The sequence below is a fragment of the Rattus rattus genome, chromosome 1 (assembly GCF_011064425.1).
Source record: "Rattus rattus isolate New Zealand chromosome 1, Rrattus_CSIRO_v1, whole genome shotgun sequence".
Classification (NCBI taxonomy): domain Eukaryota; kingdom Metazoa; phylum Chordata; class Mammalia; order Rodentia; family Muridae; genus Rattus; species Rattus rattus.
This window is the reverse complement of record NC_046154.1, coordinates 53953506-53968087: the sequence shown is the minus strand read 5'-3', so window position 1 is coordinate 53968087 and position 14582 is coordinate 53953506. Positions and strand designations below refer to the sequence as shown.

The 14582-nt window shown below is 42.1% G+C and overlaps 1 pseudogene; it reads right to left on the bottom strand.

The window, feature by feature from the left end:
* Window positions 1–392: 392 nt before the first annotated feature.
* On the bottom strand, window positions 393–13230 carry LOC116891546 (annotated as a pseudogene).
* Window positions 13231–14582: the final 1352 nt, after the last annotated feature.

Below are 14582 nucleotides of genomic sequence, written 5' to 3'. Positions count from 1 at the left end.
CCACGTGATTTGGATGCAGGGAGCTGTTTGACCGGCTCCGTTCAGATCCAGGTGCAGTCTGGACCGTAGGGCTCCTGTAGCTTGACTTCCCCTCTGGACAACTTTCTACAGGAGCAAAGAACACAGAGATGCTGCTGCCCTTCTCTGATAAAGTCAGAGGGTTTCCAATCCTGCATTTCTCCTTCAACCCTGGCTCAGGTAGGGCCATGAAAAGTAGCTGGGCTCTATTGTGTGTTTCAGAGGCATTAATTTTCCCTGTGTCCCAGTCCACCACCGCCACACAAGGCCCCAGAGTGAGCACTACAAGCGTTGGTGGCCTAATGGATAGGATAGGGTAGGGGAAGGGACAGGGGCTAGAAGAGAAGTTCCAGAGGGCCATCAAGGCACAGGCACTACATGCACGGATTGGTGAAGCCAGAGCGAGGGTGTCACCCAGTCAGCACAAACCACATCTCCCTTCTTGAAGAAGCCTCGGGCCTTGGCAACATTCATGGCCAAGTTTACACGAAGGTCAACATTCTCAGCCCAGGCATCCTGGATGGCATCCATACACAGCACAGGGAAGATGCCACGGTACAGACGAGCCTGGCGAGCAGTCTGGGGATTGTGTGTCACAGCAATGATAGGAGCACGAGGGCGGTACCAGGCCACTTGGTGAGTACTCCTGCCGGACCTGGTGAGCCCGATAATAGCGCCACTGCAGCACTTGAAGGAGGCCTGCACGGCACCCATGGCTGCAACTTCTGTGGGGTCGCTGGTAATGGGCGCCAGGCGGCGGAGGTCCTTGAATAACTGCAAGTGATAGATGGCAGCCTCTGCCTCTCGGGCAATCAGGTACTGCACGAGAACAGCAGCCACAGGGTAGTCCTCTTTGGCTGTTTCTCTGGACAGCATGATGCAGTCTGCTCCATCTACGACTGCATTGGCCACATCACTGCCTTCAGCACGGGTGGGCCGTGGCTTCTTGATCATGCTCTCCAGCATCTGTGTGGCACAGACGACAGGCTTCTAGCCCGGTTGCATCATCCGATCATCATCTTCTGAGTCAGGAAGACCTCTTCAGGAATCTCAATGCCCAGGTCACCATGAGCCACCATGATCCCATCACTGGCCTCCAAAATCTCATCAAGCCTGCGGACACCTTCATGGTTCTCAATTTTGCTGATGATCTTGATGTTCTTTCCCTCTGTCCCAGGACCTTCCTGACTTTATGCATGTCGGCTGCCTTGAGGATGAAGGACACAAACACCATGACACACCCTGCTCCACCCCAAACTTCAGGTCCTGAATGTCCTTTTCTGACACGACGGGGAGGTCCACAGCAGCACCGGGCAGGTTCATGCCCTCCTTGCTGCCGAAGGAGCCACCATTCTCCACCTCTGTCACCAGGTAGTCAGCATCTTTCTCCTTCACCTGCAGGGAGATGAGCCCATCATCCACGTAGATCTTGCTGCCCACCTCCACCACCTTGTAGATGTTCTTACAGTCCAGCCACAGGATGATCTCGTCACACTTCTCCACGTAGGCATTGTCTGGGTGATCTTCAGAGTGGCTCCCTTCTTCAGCTCCACCTCTGCGGTGCCGCTGCCCTTGGTGAGTCCAGTTAGGATCTCAGGTCCCTTTGTGTCCATAGCCACCGCAACGGGACAGTAGAGAATGGGATCAGATGCAGAGCTTTCTGTGGCTACATGGACATTCTTGGCGGTCTCTGCATGGTACTCATGAGTTCCATGAGAGAAATTCAGCCACACCACATTCATGCCAGACTTAATCATCTCCTTCAGCATCTCCACAGGTCGGGAAGCAGGGCCAATGGTACACATGATGCCAGTGTTGCAGGCCATGATGGGTGTGGAGTCAGTGTCCAGGTAGCACACATGTTCCAGGAAGGTGTCAGCCATGACTGCATGGAGCTGCTGGGTCTGGATGAAGGCAGTCCCTGCTTCCCTGTGTGGCTTCCGAATGGTTCCCCGAGGCCCTCAGTCATACTTTGGATCCTGTTGTGATACCTAAAGCAGTCTGTTGAATCAGGACGTGCTGCTGCTGTGCCAATAGTATGTTTTGTTAAGTTATTAAAGACTTTGGTTTCTGGTCTTCCAGGAAGGAAAACTGAAGGCTTAGGTCAGATTTACACGAACACTTCATTCAAGTCATCAAAACACATGACTTAGGACAGTTTAAGGATAAAAACGTAGAATTCAGGATCCATAGCCAAGCAGATTGTTGGCGGCAATTCTTGTCCTCTATGGAAGCAAGCCCACAAGGAGAGAACCTCTGTCTCAATCCCAGTCTGACTTCTTCATGCCCTGTAGCCAAAGCGGGTGGCGCCTTCAGCGGCAGGTCTGGCCACCTGTTCTGACATGCAACCACAGCAATGGTAATACCCCTGATGGTCCATGGAGCCTTGAGGGATAACCTGGCCAGCAGCTCACAGGAGGTAACACAATCCTCTGATTCTGCTATTTTTAATCAACCATCTTAAGGCTTCTGGGAGTACCCAGTTCTACTATGCAGGATTCATTCCTTTAAATCCCTTAACTATTGTCCTTAATGCTCTTCCAATGCCTTTATAGTCTGAAAGAAACTGAACAACATTAAATTACAAAAACATTATTTGATAGAAGGTGCATAAGGTAGGTATGCTCTCTGAACACCTACTACTACCTACACCAAGTGAGTACCAATTGGTTATGCAAGGCTAAATGGACACCAAAAATGAAATGCCTCATCACTTGTAACAATTGCATCTTCATAAGAGCAACGCTGGGACAGTAGCATGGGTGGAGGACATTGGCCCTTCCAGCTCACTATAATCCATAACTTTCTATGAGATAGTCGGCTTCCTCACCTTAAGGTGCTGTGGGGTCCCTGTGTATCTGCCTATCCCTGATAGTCTTAGAGTCTGTAAGCCTGCTCAACCTGGCTCAGGGCCAAGTGGGAGTAAGGTTGTATTCTAGGCTACCATGCTTGCTTCAGGAGCCCTATCTCCACTTCTGACAGGCTCAAAGTCAAAATCCTAGTCCCTGTCTTTTCATCACCCCCTTTGGCTCCTGGATCAGCTAGTCCCAGCCAGAGTGAACATTCTGTCCCCCGAGATACTTTCAGTCAGGGGAGAAATGTATACAACATACTCTGCAGAAATAACTGTCCACCCTAGGTATGGTGGTTTGAATAGGAATGTCTCCAATAGGCTCGCATATTTAAATTCATGGTTATTAGGGGTGGCACTAATTAAGAGGGATTAGGTGGTGTGGCCTTGTTGGAGAAAGTATCTCACTGGAGCTAGGCTTTGGAGTTCCAAGAGTCCAAGCCAGGCCTGTGGCTCTCTCCTTTTGCTGCCTGCCAATCCAAATGTGGAACTCTCAGCTGCCAAGTCTGCCTGCATGTTGCCGTGCTCCCCGCCATGCAGATGATGGACTAAACTGTAAACAAGGTCCAGTTAAATGCTTCTCTTTATGAGAGTTGCTATGGTCATGGTGTCTCTTCATAGCACTAGAAAGAACAGTGACTAAAACACTAGGTCAAATTTAATCTCTTTTAACTGTTCTGTTTTTATCTTTTTTTGTTTGTTTGTTTGTTTGTTTGTTTGTTTGTTTGCCATGAACTGTTAGTGTGGCTTTAGAGCCTCCTGGCAGCTCATTAGCAAGGCATTTCTTTGGCTTCCTATATTTTTTTCTCCCTTATAACTGGCTCAACACAAATCTTGCCACACTCGACTCTAAATGACTCAGATACACTGGTTCTCTCCCATACATGCTAGTCGCAGGGGTTGCAGTGTATTCCCTTTTGTCCGTGTTGTTCTTCTCTTGCCACCTTTTGTTTTAGTGCTTTATGAACTCAATTTAAACACCTACCTAAATCATTCAGGTCTTCCAGAGCCTCTCCTACCCAATAAAGCTCGCAGCCCACCCACCACATGGCTCAACAAAGCTACTTAAGCCCCATTCCAGTCCTAAGGTCTCCACCGATTTCATTTCTTCCTTAACTCTTTATGAAAATACAGTTCTTTCAAAACCAATGGACTGAGCAAGAAACACTGCCTCTCATATGCCAAACTCCCTCAGTAATGCCTGTCCTTCCCCTAGTTCCTGATATTCATATGGTGAAGGTGTCCCTACAGGCTTGTATGAGCTGGTCCATCAGGAATTGAGCTCACTCACATTGCCTCAGTTTAAGTGACCTTTGTCTCAAAGAAGGATGGGTAATTTTCCTGCTCAATTTATCTGCCTCACCACTCACACTAATAGAATCCATTCCCCCCCCCCAACACACACACACATCCCACAGCCTCAAAAGCCAGGCTATGAGAGGTTCTTTCATGGCTTGTTTAAAAGTTTTTCCCAATTCAAGTAGTTTAGAAGCTGAGTATTTTGTCATGAGCATAAGTTTTATGTGCTAGCATTACTACCCCTCCCCCCAACCACCTGCATGCTGATTCATGGATTTTCCTCCCCTTCCTCTCTATTAAAGAGGCCTGACCTGAAGGCTCTCTCCCTTCTAACTCACTTTACCCCTCTTCATTGTCTAAATCTTCCTGCAGGTTCCAGGCTTTTGCATCCCAGGAAGTCTAAGGAATATACCTAGTTTGTACTCTTCCCTTCCATTTAGTCAGCTGTAAGAAACAGCCATCTAATAACTCCATCTCGTCCTCCCTTCCACACCTTTCCTTCTAAATCAGAGGCTGATATACAGGGCAGTATTTCACATCTTTTCTCCACTGTAATCCTCTTATACAGGCAAATGCATTCTGAACAAACAGCTGTGGGCCTTGTGTGTTACGCCTACCACTTGTCTATGATTCTGTCCTACCACTTGTCTATGTATTCGATACATTGTATCCTTTAGTCAAGGAGCTCCTTTGAGGGTGCCTTCTTCATCAAGGATATACATGACAACAGAGAAATATATTCGGTGAAGCGAAGATGCTGTACTCTCAGAAGACTTGACATTTATTTAATGTCCTAACATCCTTCTTAGGGAGTACACAACACCTTTGTCAAAGAGACACACCATTGCACACCACATAGGGAAAGGTAGCCATAACATGTTTTCCCTGAAACGTGTCAAAGTCACCCAGAACAGCTTTAACTGCAAGTCTTATCACTGTCATAAGGGTCATGACATTGTTCCTCTCCAAATTTCTGGTTGGCTCTGCCAATCCTTGTTTGAGCACTGCTCACGTTGCATAACATTTTCCTGAGGAGATGTCAACAAATATCTACTCATTCCAGATAGGCATTGATGGCAGAGCAAGGAAACAATTCTACCCAAGTCCAGCTTAATTATTTATAGGAATGTGGATGACAAAGGTCAGTTGTGTTATCAAGAAGCCCACCTAGCATGGGCAATGACTTATAAAAGCTGAACCCCTGAATTCCCTGCACCTCTTGCAGGCAGCTCAACTGTCTTCTCTCAAAAAATTCGTTATAACTTTTCTAGTCTTGAGCAGGGGCCTTGTGAGTCCTGTAAAGTTAAGAGCATCCTGAGCCTTGTTTGTTTCACTTGGATCTTGAGTCTTAGGCTCTCTCTTGGCCTTCTGGGAAGGAATGTTTCAACTTGAGGAAATGTCTGTAGAACATTGCTTAAACATCATTGCTTAAACAGGCTGGGGGATTTTTGAGATGATGTAGAGAAAGAGAACTTGTTTTGGGGACATCAGCTGTGGAGAAACCACCACTGATCTCAGTTACAAAGGGAACATTTATTGGGAATATATCTGAGGATTGATCAATCAGGGCCACAATACAAGCTTGAGAGCTGAATTGTGACACTGGGTAAAGATACTACAGGGTTTTTAAGCCTAAAATTCACAACATCTGTGCCAAATATTTCCACCAATCAGGATTTAGAGATAGATTACTTCCTTAGGAACACGTCTTTGTTGTACACTTATCCTGTTCCCATTAGTTGAGTTATTCAACTGCGGCAGAGGACTTGCCTTGTCTAACATTCATGTCTTAACTTGCCAACCAGGATGTCCATTACCCACACACATGTCTCTTCTGTCAAGTAGGATGTCAGTTCCCAGGGAGGTCTTGGGAACTTAAACTTTACCACTCAAAACGTCTTATTCCAAGTAGTTTCTTACATTGGTGCAGGTGTCTCTCAGGTTGGGACCCATCTCAGGTGTAGCTTATAAAAGAAAATACAATAAATGCTTACACATAGGTGCAGGAAGTGTAGCTGTGCAGTTGGTTTGGGTCCAAGCTGACTCTGGGTAACTATACAAAGCAGTTCTACTGACTTCTATCACCACTGATTTCCAAGAGCACAGAACATAACAGAATATTTAATCAACTTGGGCATGAGAAAGTTTCCTAGTAACATCAGAAACACGATAAAGTTTCCTTATAATATTAATAACGGGGGTTGGGGATTTAGCACAGCGGTAGAGCACTTGCCTAGCAAGCGAAAGGCCCTGGGTTCTGTCCCCAGCTCCGAGAAAAGAAAAGAAAAAAAAAAAGAAAGAAATGTAAATAATATTAATAACGGCACAAAATGACAAGCCAGACAGGTAACAGATAGCTAGGCCTTAACATTTCATCTAGGACTTAGTATTTTACCTGGACCTTAACAAGGTGAATGTGTTCTCTGCCTCTCTGAGCTATCAGGCATTCACCCCAGCATCTGACTCTTGAGTCTGAGTCTTCATTGTTAAAATCAAATGATTGAGATTCTGTTAATAAATAAATAAATAAATAAACAAACAAAGTAGAGGATGCTGTTCTCAATCCGCCTGGCTAGCTACGTTTCTTTATATTTAATGTTATTGTTGCATGGTTTACTAACGCCTGCATTGCTGGTCATTTTTCTGTTTGTGGATTTCTGGGGTTGATTTACACGCCCTTCTTTATTTTTTTCCATTTTTTTAAAATTGGGTATTTCTTATTTACATTTCAAATATTATTCCCTTTCCCAGTTTCCTGTCCATTAGCCCCCTAATCCCTCTCCCTCCCCTTCTATAAGGGTGTTCCCCACACCATCCACCCCTCCCCGTTACCGCCCACCCCCCAATCCCCTACACTGGAGATCCAACCTTGGCAGGACCAAGGTCTTCTCCTTCCATTGGTGCCCAGCAAGGCCACCCTTTGCTACACATGCAGTTGCAGCCCTGGGTCAGTCCATGTATATAGACTTTGGGTAGTGGTTTAGTCCCTGGAAGCTCTGGTTGATTGGGATTGTTGTTCTTATGGGGCTGCAAGCTTCTTCAGCTCCTTCAATTCTTTCTCTAATTCCTCCAATGGGAGTCCCATTCTCAGTTCAGTGCTTTGCTGCTAGCATTGACCTCTGTAGTGGACATGCTCTGGATGTGTCTCTCAAGAGACAGCTATATCCGGTTCCTGTCAGCATGCACTTCTTAGCTTCATCCACTTTATCTAGTTTTGGTGGCCGTATATATAGGGGCCACATGTGGGGCAGGCTCTGAATGACCACTCATTCAGTCTCTGCTCTAAACTTTGCATCCATATTCCCTCCTATGAATATTTTTGTTTCCCTTTTTAAGAAGGAGTGAAGCATCCACATTTTGGTCATCCTTTTTCTTGAGTTTCTTGTGATCTGTGCATTGCATCTTGGGAAATTCGAGCTTTTGGGCTAATATCCACTTATCAGTGAGTGCATACCATGTATGTTTTTCTGTGATTGGGTTACCTCACTCAGGATGATATTTTCCAGTTCCAACCATTTGCCTATGAATTTCATGTAGTCATTGTTTTTGATAGCTGAGTATATTCCATTGTGTAGATGTACTACATTTTCTGTATCCATTCCTCTGTTGAAGGGCATCTGGGTTCTTTCTAGCTTCTGGCTATTATAAATAAGGCTGTTACGAACATAGTGGAGCATGTGTCTTTGTTGTATGTTGGAGCATCTTTTGGATATATACCCAGGAGAGGTATAGCTGGGTCCTCAGGTAATGTAATGTCCAATTTTCTAAGGAACCTCCAAACTGATTTCCAGAGAGGTTGTACCAGTTTGTAATCCAACAACGAAGGAAGAGTATTCCTCTTTCTCCACATCCTCGCCAGCATCTGTTGTCACCTGAGTTTTTGATCTTAGCCATTCTCACTGGTGTAAGGTGGAATCTCAGGGTTGTTTTGATTTGCATTTCCCTGATGACTAAGGATGTTGAACATTTCTTTAGGTACTTCTCAGCCATTCGATAATCCTCAGCTGAGAATTCTTTGTTTAGCTCTGTACAACATTTTTAATAGGGTTATTTGACTCTCAGGAGTCTAACTTCTTGAGTTCTTTATATATTTTGGATATTAACCCTCTATCGGATGTAGGATTGGTAAAGATCTTTTCCCAGTCTGTTGGTTGCCGTTTTGTCTTAACGACAGTGTCCTTTGCCTTACAGAAGTTTTGCAGCTTTATGAGGTCCCATTTGTCGATTCTTGATCTTAGAGCATAAGCCATTTGTGTTCTGTTCAGGAATTTTTCCCCAGTGCCCATGTATTCAAGACTCTTGCCCACTTTTTCTTCTATTAGTTTGAGTGTATCTGGTTTGATGTGGAAGTCCTTGATCCACTTGGACTTAAGCTTTGTACAGGGTGATAAGAATGGGTCAATTTGTATTCTTCTACATGCTGACCTCCAGTTGAACCAGCAACATTTGTTGAAAATGCTATTTTTCCATTGTATAGTTCTGGCTCCTTTCTCAAAGATCCAGTGAACATAGGTGTGTGGGTTCATTTCTGGGTCTTCAATTCTATTCCACTGATCTACCTGCCTGTCTCTGTACCTATACCATGCAGTTTTCATCACTATTGCTCTGTAATACTGCTTGAGGTCAGGGATGGTGATTCCCCCTGAAGTTCTTTTACTGTTGAGGATAGTTTTCAATATCCTGGGTTCTTCCTTTTTCCAAATGAATTTGCAAATTGTTCTTTCTAACTCTATGAAGAATTGGAGTGGAATTTTGGTAGGGATTGCATTGAATCTGTAGATTGCTTTTGGTAAAATGGCCATTTTTACTATATTAATCCCGCCAACCCATGAGCATGGGAGGTCTTTCCATCTTCTGAGATCTTCTTCAATTTCTTTCTTCAGAGACTTAAAGTTCTTGTCATATAGATCTTTCACTTGTTTGCTTAAAGTGATACTGAGGTATTTTATATTATTTGGGACTATTATGAAGGGTGTAGTTTCCCTAATTTCTTTCTCAGCCTGTTTAACCTTTGAGTAGAGGAAGGCTACTGATTTGTTTGAGTTAATTTTATACCCAGTGACTTTGCTGAAGTTGTTTTTCAGGCTTAGTAGTTCTCTGGTGGAACTTTTGGGAGTCACTTAAGTATACTATCATATCATCTGCAAATAGTGATATTTTGACTTCTTCCCTTCCAATTTGTATTCCTTTGACCTCCTTTTGTTGTCTGATTGCTCTGGCTAGGACTTCGAGAACTATATTAAATAAGTAGGGAGAGAATGGGCAGCCTTGTCTAGTCCCTGAATTTAGTGGGATTGCTTCAAGTTTCTCTGCATCTAGTTTAATGTTAGCTACTGGTTTGCTGTATATGGCTTTTACTATGGGTCTTGAATACCTGTTCTTTCCAGGACTTTTATCATGAAGGGGTGTTGAATTTTGTCAAATGCTTTCTCAGTATCTAATGAAATGGTCATGTGGTTATCTTTTAGTTTGTTTATATAGTAGATTACTTTGATGGATTTCTGTATATTGAATGATCCCTGCATACATGGGATGAAGCCTACTTGGTCATGATGGATGATTGTTTTGATGTGTTCTTGGATTCGGTTTGCAAGAATTTAATTGAGTATTTTTGCATCAATATTCATGAGGGAAATAGGTCTTTCTTTGTTGGGTCTTTGTGTGGTTTCAGTATAAGAGTAAAGGCTCCAACTGTTTCTATTTTGTGGAATAGTTTGGACATTCTCATTGGTATGAGGTCTTTTATGAAGGTCTGATAGAATTCTGCACTAAACCCATTTGGTCCTGGGCTCTTCTGGGTTGGGAGACTTTTAATGATCACTTCTATTTCTTTAGGAGTTATGGAGCTATTTAGATGGTTTATCTATTCCTGATTTAACTTTGGTACCTGGTATTTGTCTAGAAAATTGTCCATTTCCTGCAGATTTTCAAGTTTTGTTGAATATAGGCTTTTGTAGGAGGATCTGATGATTTGTTGAATTTCCTCTGATTCTATTGTTATGTCTCCCTTTTCATTTCCGATTTTGTTAATTTGGACACAGTCTCTGTGCCCTCTGGTTAGTCTGGCTAAGGGTTTATCTTTCTTGTTGATTTTCTCAAAGAACCAGCTCTTGGTTTTGTTGATTCTTTGTATAGTCCTTTTTGTTTCTACTTGGTTGATTTCAGCTCTGAGTTTGATTATTTCCTGCCTTCTACTCCTCTTGGGTGTATTTGCTTCTTTTTGTTCTAGAGCTTTTAAGTGTACTGTCAAGCTCTTGATGTATTCTCTCTCCTATTTCTTTCTGCAGGCACTCAGAGCTATGCGTTTTCCTCTTAGCACAGCTTTCATTGTGTCCCATAAGTTTGGGTATGTTGTACCTTTTTTTCATTAAATTCTAAGAAGTCTTTAATTTCTTTATTTTTTCCTTCACCAAGTTATCATTGAGTGTTATTCAACTTCCATGTATATGTGGGACTTCTTTTATTGTTGTTATTGAAGACCAGCCTTAGTTCGTGGTGATCTGCTAGGATGCGTGGGATTATTTCTATCTTTCTGTATCTGTTGAGGCCTGTTTTATGGTCAATTTTGGAGAAGGTACCATGAGGTGCTGAGAAGAAGGTATATCCTTTTGTTTTAGGATGGAATGTTCTATAAATATCTGTTAAGTCCATTTGGTTCATAACTTCTGTTTGTTTCTCTGTCTCTGTTTAATTTCTGTTTCCATGATCTGCCCATTGATGAGAGTGTGGTGTTGAAATCTCCAACTATTACTGTGTGAGGTACAATATGTGCTTTGAGCTTTAGTAAGGTTTCTTTTATGAATGTAGGTGCCCTTGTATTTGCAACATAGATATGTAGGATTGAGAGATCATCTTGGTGGATTTTCCTTTGAGGAGTATGAAGTTTCCTTTCTTATCTTTTTTGATGACTTTTGGTTGAAAGTCGATTTTACTCGATATTAGAATGGCTACTCCAGCTTGCTTCCTCCGACCATTTGATTGGAAAGTGGTTTTCCAGCCTTTTACTCTGAGACAGTGTCTGTCTTTTTCTTTGAGGAGTGCTTCCTGTATGCAGCAATATGCTGGGTCCTCTTTTCATAGCTAGTCTGTTAATCTATGTCTTTTTATTGGGGGAATTGGGTCCATTGTTGTTGAGAGATATTAAGGAATAGTGATGGTTGCTTCCTGTTATTTTCATATTTAGAGGTGGAATTATGTTTGTGTGTTTCTCTTCTTTTGGTTTTGTCACAAGGAGATTACTTTCTTGCTTTTTCTATGGTGTAGTTTCCCTCCTTGTGTTATGCTTTTTCATGTATTATCTTTTGTAGGGCTGAATTTGTAGAAAGATATTGTGTAAATTTGGTTTTGTCATGGAATATCTTGGTTTCTCCCTCAATGTTAATTGAGAGTTTTGCTGGATATAGTAACCTGGGCTGGCATTTGTGTTTTCTTAGGGTCTGTATGACATCTGTCTGGGATCTTCTGGCTTTCATAGTCTCTGGTGAAAAGTCTGGTGTAATTCTGGTAGATCTGCCTTTATATGTTACTTGACCTTTTCCCTTACTGCTTTTAATATTCTTTTTTTGTTTTATGCATTTGGTGTTTTGACTATTATGTGACAGGAGGAATTTCTTTTCTGGTACAATCTATTTGGAGTTCTGTAGGCTTCTTGTATGTTTATGGGCATCTCATTCATTAGGTTAGGTAAGTTTTCTTCTATAATTTTGTTGAAGATATTTACTGGCCCTTTAAGTTGGGAGTCTTCACTCTCTTCTATATCTATTATCCTTAGTTTTAATCTTTTTATTTTGTTCTGGATTTCCTGTATGTTTTGGGCTAGGAGCTTTTTCCGTTTTACATTATCTTTGAAGGTTGTATCAATGTTTTCTATGGTATCTTCTGCACCTGAGATTCTCTCTTCTATCTCTTGTATTCTGTTGGTGATGCTTGCATCTGTGACTCCGGATCTCTTCCCTAGGTTTTCTATCTCCAGGATTGTCTCCCTTTGTGCTTTCTTTATTGTTTCTATTTCCATTTTTAATTCTGGGATGGTTTTGTTCAATTCCTTCTCCTATTTGCTTGTGTTTTCCTGTAATTCTTTAAAGGACTTTTGTGTTTCTTCTTTAAGGGATTCTACTTGTTTACTTGTTTTGTCCTGTATTTCCTTAAGGGAGTTATTTATGACCTTAAAGTCCTCCATCATCATGATAAAATGTGATTTTAAATCTAAATCTTGCTTTTCTGCTGTGAACTGCCTGAGTTCACCACTATCTTCAAGTGTACTTATCTCTTTGTCCATTTTTAAAGACACCTGTGGGACAGCAAGCTTGGTAGGCACTGGTTCACTTCTAGGGCTTGATACATATCAATTCGCGCTTTCTTGGCCTTTAAGGCTATGGATGAGAGATGAGGTATTATTCCAGTGTGTTTGCCTTTGATATCCATTGGTGGTTTTCTCTTGCAGCTTTTAACACTGTTTCTTTGCTTAGTTTTTTGATGTCTTGACTACAGTATGGAGAGTTTCTTCTCTGGCTATCCCTTTGGGGTTCTAAATGTCTCTTGTGTTTGGAAGTCCATCTCTTTTCTCTACATTTAGAATGTTTTCTGCTGGTTTTGCTGAGTGGATCTCCTATAACTTGGGATTTTATTCCAGCCCCTTGATTGACTCTCTGGATCCTTAGCTTTTGTCTCTTGATCTTATCTCTTAGTCCTTTGGGCATTATGGCTCCTCCCTGCCTTTTCTTAATTTATGTTTAAGTGCAGTATTTTCCCAACTTTATCTTCTTTTCCTGATAGTCTTTCTTCCACTGTATTTTTAATATTTATTGAGTTGTTTAGCACTGACATTTCTGTTTGCTGTAGGTTTTTCCCTAAGAATCTCAATTTCCTTGCTGCATTTCCCTCTGCCAACCCTTTCCCATGCATCCTTGTTTCCCATCATTTCAATGGCTTTGTTCTCCACATTGCTGACTTCCTTCTCCACGCCCTGAATTGATTCCCTTACTTTTTCCTCTGCTTTTCTGCATCTCCTTTGAAGCCTTGAGATCTATTTCTGGGGTTTCAGTTCTTGCTTTACTCTTCATGGTCCTTGTGTTTCTCTGTCACATTTTATTTGTGGTTCTCCTCAGTGAACAACCTACTCTTGGGGCTCAGTCCTGTTGTATCACTCACATATCGTAGCAGCAACAACACAAAACCATAGAGGTAGGGGGCTGGAGAGACGGATCAGCGGCTAAGAGTGCTGGCTGCTCTTCCAAAGGACATGGGGTCAGATCCCAGCTTCCATATGGTGACTCAACCATCCTCCAACTCCAGTTCCAAGGGATCCAGTGTTTCTGTGGGCACCAGGCCCACATGTGGTGCACATGCATACATTCAGACAAGGCACTCATCTACATAAAACAAATAAACATTAAAAATTTTAAACTATATTAGATATTAAAATATAGAAATATAACTAAAATTATTTCATGTTCACTAATATATCACCAATTACTACAAAATATAAAATGCCAAAATTAATGGAGTGTATACTATGAAATTAAAAACTATTTAGGAAAATATGCAAGGAGTAAATGGTTCTGTTAAATGAAGGGTGAGGAAGAGAGGAAACAGAGAAGCAAAGTTATATTAAGAGGAGTAGAGAAGTGTGTTATGAAGAGGAAATGAAAAGTACAAATTAGAGAAAAATATGAAATTAAAACAACAAAACCTTAAAAAATGACAAAAATTGTAACCAAATTGAATAAATGTAAGAAGGGGAATAAAAACATAACCATAAAAGTTGAAAAAAATATGAGCTTACTTTCCACCTCAGTATGGAAGAAAGAAAAAAGGAAAATGCCAGGAGACAAAAGGACAAGGACGAATGGGAGAAAAATGAATGAAAGAAAGAAAGAAAGAAAGAAAGAAAGAAAGAAAGAAAGAAAACCTGCCTTCCTAATAATGAAAAATAGACAAAAATGTAGATAAGTATTTGAAGGGAATTACTTTTTCCAAATTGATATTTAGTTCGATAATCCCTAAAGCATGGGCAAAAGACAAAAGGGAAATGTGAGGGACAATACAACGAAAGTAAAGATGAAGTGGCAGAGTGACCTCTGTCTGGATCCTTGAAAACTGAGGTGGCTGCCTGTGTGTGAGGTGGGGTCGGCTGAACTGCCTCCCGTGTACCAGACCGTGCGGGACAAGTGTGGGATAACACAATCACATTTCTTCTTTGCTTTCCAGGGACCTCTTCTGGCCATGTTTAGCTTTGCAGTTTATCGATCGGCCGCACCCCCTCCTCCATCCCTTGAATCCCAATTTCAAACTCTTTTCAGTGACTAATGGTCTAGCATGAGGTCTCTTGCTGGGGTTCGAGACAACAAACACAGCACTGACACTGACGTTGTGCATGCAGTGCATGCAGACGTGCCTTAGTATTTTCAAAGCC